Source organism: Somniosus microcephalus, chromosome 15 (assembly GCF_052327205.1).
Source record: "Somniosus microcephalus isolate GS21.2 chromosome 15, FLI_Smic_1.0, whole genome shotgun sequence".
Lineage (NCBI taxonomy): Eukaryota > Metazoa > Chordata > Chondrichthyes > Squaliformes > Somniosidae > Somniosus > Somniosus microcephalus.
In genome coordinates, this window is record NC_141001.1 from 121,317,781 (window position 1) to 121,323,780 (window position 6,000).

Here is a 6,000-nt window from a genome sequence, read left to right on the forward strand (position 1 = left end):
GAGATAATCACAGCAATCACAGGTGTGAATGGTGTCCAAACAGGTCAGTCAGGAAAACATTACATCAAGGAACAATGAGGTGGGGTCACAAGGGGTAAAATGTTGCAGATGTTGGGGTCTGTATGAAAAACAAACAAAAAATATTTTTTTGCTGGAAATCACAGCAGGTCCGGCCACATCTGTGTAGTGAGAACAAGCCAACGACGACTCGAGTCTGGATGGCTCTACGTCAGGTGGGGTTACATGTAGCGTGACATGAACCCAATATCCCGGTTGAGGCCGTCCTTATGAGTGCGGAACTTGGCTATCAGTTTCTGCTCGATGATTTTGCGTTGTGTGTCTCGAAGGCCGCCTTGGAGAATGCTTACCCAAAGATTGGAGGCTGAATGTCCTTGACTGCTGAAGTGTTCCCCGACTGGGAGGGAACACTCCTGCCTGGTGATTGTTGTGCAGTGTCCGTTCATCCGTTGTCGCAGTGTCTGCATGGTCTCGCCGATGTACCATGCTCCGGGGCATCCTTTCCTGCAACGTATGAGGTAGACAACGTTGGCCGAGTCACATGAGTATGTACCATGTACCTGGTGGGTGGTGTCCTCACATGTGATGATGGTATCTGTGTTGATGATCTGGCATGTCTTGCAGAGGTTGCCGTGGCAGGGTTGTGTGGTGTTGTGGTTGCTGTTCTCCTGAAAGCTGGGTAATTTGCTGCGAACGATGGTCTGTTTGAGGTTAGGCGGCTGTTTGAAGGCGAGTAGTGGCGGCGTGGGGATGGCCTTAGCGAGGTGTTCGTCGTCATCGATGACATGTTGAAGGCTGCGAAGAACATGGCGTAGTTTCTCCACTCCGGGGAAGTACTGGACAACGAAGGGTACTCTGTTGGTTGTGTCCCATGTTTGTCTTCTGAGGAGGTCTATGTGATTTTTCGCTGTGGCCCGTCGGAACTGTCGATCGACGAGTCGAGCGTCGTATCCCGTTCTTACAAGGGCGTCTTTCAGCGTCTGTAGGTTTCCATCGCGTTCCTCCTCGTCTGAGCAGATCCTGTGGATTCGCAGGGCTTGTCCATAGGGGATGGCTTCTTTAACGTGGTTAGGGTGGAAGCTGGAGAAGTGGAGCATCGTGAGGTTGTCCGTGGGCTTGCGGTAGAGTGAAGTGCTGAGGTGTCCGTCTTTGATGGAGATTCGTGTGTCCAAGAATGAAACCGATTCTGAGGAGTAGTCCATGGTGAGTTTGATGGTGGGATGGAACTTGTTGATGTTATCGTGTCGTCTTTTCAGTGATTCTTCGCTGTGGGTCCATAGGAAGAAAATGTCGTAGATGTATCTGGTATATAGCGTTGGTTGGATGTCCTGTGCAGCGAAGAAGTCTTGCTCGAACTTGTGCATGAAGATGTTGGCGTACTGGGGTGTGAATTTGGTCCCCATGGCTGTTCCATGTGTTTGGGTAAAGAACTGGTTGTCGAAGGTGAAGACATTGTGGTCAAGGATGAAGCGGATGAGTTGTAGGATGGCGTCTGGAGATTGGCTGTTGTTGGTGTTGAGTACTGAGGCTGTCGCAGCGATGCCGTCATCGTGGGGGATACTGGTATAGAGTGCCAAGACGTCCATCGTGCTGAGGAGTGTTCCTGGTTCAACTGGTCCATGGGTGCTGAGTTTCTGTAAGAAGTCAGTAGTGTCGCGACAGAAGCTGGGGGTTCCCTGTACGATGGGTTTCAGGATGCCCTCGACGTATCCAGAGAGGTTCCCACACAGGGTTCCGTTGCCTGATACGATAGGACGTCCGGTTGTGTTGGCAGGATAAGAGACAGCTGCCAGGTGGGAGAGAGAAAAAAAAGGAAAGGGGGGGGAGGGAAAACCCAAAACAAAGGGGTGGAAAAAAATATAAGTAAAAATGTAATGGGGGCCGAGGTTATGATCTGAAATTGTTGAACTCGATATTGAGTCCGGAAGGCTGCAGAGTGCCTAATCGGAAGATGAGGTGCTGTTCCTCGAGTTTACGTTGAGCTTCTGTGGAACAATGCAAGAGGCCAAGGACGGTGAGGTCCGAGTGGGAATGGAGCGGTGAATTAAAATTACAAGCGACCGGAAGCTCGGGGTCACTCTTACGGACTGAACGGAGGTGTTCCGCAAAGCGATCACCCAATCTGCGTTTGGTCTCCCCAATGGAGAGGAGACCGCATCGTGAGCAGCGAATACAATATACTAGATTGCAAGAAGTACAAGTAAATAACTGTTTCACCTGGAAGGGGTGTTTGGGGCCCTGGACAGTGGGAAGGGGGGAGGTATAGGGGCAGGTGTTACATCTCCTGCGCTTGCACGGGAAGGTGCCAGGCGAAGGGGAAGGGCTGTTGGGGGTGATAGAGGAGTGGACTAGGGTGTCTCGGAGGAAGCGGTCCCTACGGAATGCTGAAAGGGGAGGGGAGGGGAAGATGCGTTTGGTGGTGGGATCACTTTGGAGGTAGCGGAAATGGCGGAGGATGATCCGTTGAATGTGGAGGCTGGTGGGGTGAAAGGTGAGGACAAGGGGAACCCTATCGTGGTTCCGGGAGGGAGGGGTAGGGGTGAGGGTAGAAGTGCGGGAGATAGAACGGACACGGTCGAGGGCCGTGTCAACCACGGTAGAGGGGAATCCTCGGTTGCGGAAAAAGGAAGACATGTCGGAAGCACTGGTGTGGAAGGTGGCATCGTCGGAGCAGATACGGCGGAGATGGAGAAACTGGGAGAATGGAATAGAGTCCTTACAGGAGGCGGGGTGGGAGGAAGTGTAGTCGAGATAGCTGTGGAAGTCAGTGGGCTTGTAGTGCATATTGGTCGATAACCTATCCCCAGAGATGCAGACAGAGAAGTCGAGGAAGGGAAGGGAAGAGTCAGAGATGGATCATGTGAAGGTGAGGGAAGGGTGGAAATTGGAGGCAAAGTGAATGAAATTGTCTAGTTCGGGGCCAGAGCAGGAAATGGCACTGATACAGTCATCAATGTATCGGTAAAAGAGGTGAGGGAGGGGACCTGAGTAGGACTGTGTTGTATCCGTGTGTTAATAGAGACACTGAAGGCAGGAGTTGGTTTCACAGGTGTTTACTGAACAAAGTCTGGAGGTGAACTAACTGTTACAACACAATATACAGGCTTATATAGCCCGAGTGGCCATTGCCGGCATTACAGTACACAGGGGGCTCTTAAAGGCACATACAATACAATTCCTCCCCTTTTAGCCAACCAGTACATAATATTTTAAGTAATCATTAATTACATGTTACAAGAACAATAATCTACACATTGCTGCAGTTAATCAATTATAAGTTAGTCTCTCTGGAGGCTTCCTGACTCGGCCCGGATAACGCCTCAGTGGTGCAGTAGTTTCTGGTGGTGTAGTAGGTTCTTTTGGCAAGGCTGATTCGGCTTGAATGCCAATGTCGGGTTCATCTGGTTCCAGTATCACCGGATCGGAGGTAGATACTATGGGTATCTCTACTTCATCATTAGGTGTATAGAGTTGTGGTATAGGTTGTCCCTTTTCGGATGACTCTATGATCTGGTCAGCATGGCGCCTTATTATGCTTTCTCCAATGTCCACGGTATACATCAGCGGTCCTAATCGTGTGCAAATAGTTCCAGGCTGCCATTTCTCGGTACGGTAGTCCCGGGCCAAAACTTGTTGACCTATCTGGAAGGTTCTAGTTGGCCTTTCATTCATGCCTTGAAATTGCCGGTTCTCCACGTCCCTTCTGATGTTTGGCTTGATCAAATCCAGCCGGCATCTTAGGCTTCTATTGAAGAACATCATGGCGGGAGTTTGGTTTGTAACCATATGTGTTGCATTCCTGTATGCAAACAAGAAGTTATCTACCTTATGCTGAAGTTTTATGTCTTCATTACCCATGGCCTTTATGGCCTTCTTGAAGGTCTGGACAAACCTTTCAGCCAATCCATTGGTGGTGGGATGGTATGGGGCGGACGTGTAGTGCTTAACCCCATTGTTTTTTAAGAACTTCCTGAATTCTTCGGACACAAATTGCGGTCCATTATCAGAACAGATCTGTTCAGGCAGCCCATTCCTGGCAAATATGGTCCTTAATACTGTGATGGTTTTTTACGTGGTGGTGGAGGACATCTTTATTACCTCTGGCCACTTGGAGTGTGCATCAACCGCGATTAAGAACATTGAGTCCATAAATGGACCAGCAAAGTCGATGTGTACCCTTTGCCATGGAGATGAGGGCCACTCCCATGGATGTAGAGGGGCTTGTGGTGGAGCGTTTTGGACCTTCTGGCATCCTAGGCAGCTCTTGGTCATTTCTTCGATGTCTCCATCGATACCTGACCACCATACAAACGCCCTGGCTAGGTTCTTCATTTTCACTCCACCCAGATGCCCCTCGTGAAGCTCCTTTAGCACTTTATCCTGGAGTTTGGGTGGAATCACCACTCTGGATCCACACATCAAGGTTCCTCGGCACACTGACAGCTGTTCTCTTCTTTGCGAGAATGCTGGCAACAGTGGTTCGCCATGTGCTGGCCATCCCTTCACTGTTAAATCGTAGACTCGTGAGAGAGTCGGGTCATTTCTCGTTTCCCTTTCAATGGCAGAATTTGTTACTGGTAGACATTCGACTATGGTAGAGTGGAACATCTCCACTGGGTCTACTGTAGGTGCCTCTTCTACCGTTGGCAACGGTAGGCGCAATAAACCGTCAGCATTCCCATGCTGTTTTGATCCTTTGTATTCTATGTCATATTGGTGTGCCGCTAGAAAAAGGGACCACCTCTGTAGCCTTTGCGCTGTCATAATGGGAACACCCTTTTTAGGGTTGAATATGGAGATGAGGGGTTGATGGTCAGTCAACAAGGTAAATTTTTGTCCGTGTAGGTAATGGTTGAATTTCTTCACTCCCCATACCAGGCTGAGTGCTTCCCTGTCGACTTGGTCATAGTTACGCTCAGCTGAGTTCAATGAGCGTGACGCAAAAGCTATCGGCCGTTCCGAGCCATCAGGGAATCTATGCGATAATACCGCTCCTACGCCGTAAGGGGATGCATCACACGCCAGTCTGATTGGCAGTGATGGGTTGTAATGAGCCAAAACTTCCTTGGACGTGATTAAGTCTTTGCATTTATGGAAGGCACGTTTAAAGTCTTCGCTCCATTTCCAAATTACTCCTGTTTGTAGCAGTTCATTAAGAGGGTGCAGAAGAGTTGATAAGTTCGGTAAAAATTTATGATAGTAATTTATCAATCCCAGGAATGACCTTAATTGTGAAACATTTTCAGGTGCTGGGGCTTTTATGACAGCTTCAATTTTTTCAGGTGACTTATGCAACCCTTCCTTATTAATTATGTGGCCACAATATGATATTTGTTTCTGGAAAAATTCGCACTTGGGCGATTTGCTCGTAGGCCCCGTTCTCTCAGCCTAGTGAGCACCTGCTCCAAATTGGCACGGTGCTCATTGTCGTTTTCTCCTGTTACAAGGATGTCGTCTAGGTAGCATTGAGTCCCAGGAATCCCTTGGAGGACTTGCTCCATAGCTCTTTGCCAGATAGCTGGAGCTGATGCTACTCTGAAAACCAGTCGATTGTACTGGTACAGGTCTTTGTGTGTATTTATCGTGAGATACTTTCTAAAGGCCTCTTCAACCTCCATCTGTAGATATGCCTGTGCCAAGTCAATTTTGGTGAAAGGTTTCCCTCCGGATAGTGAGGCGAAAATATCTTCTATCCTTGGAAGAGCATACTGTACCGTGTGAAGGACCGGGTTTACAGTCACCTTGAAGTCTCCACAGATGCGAATTTTTCTCTGTTCTTCAGATTTATCATTATTCAACGTTTTCTTCATGACCGGGACAATGGGTGTTGCCCACTCGCTCCAACCTTTCTTGGATAATACGCCTGCCTTTTCTAAATTCTCCAGCTCTGCCTCGACTGCTGGACGAATTGCGTATGGCACCGGCCTTGCCTTAAAAAACTTGGGAATTGCCGCATCTTCCACTTTTATTGAGGCGGTGATG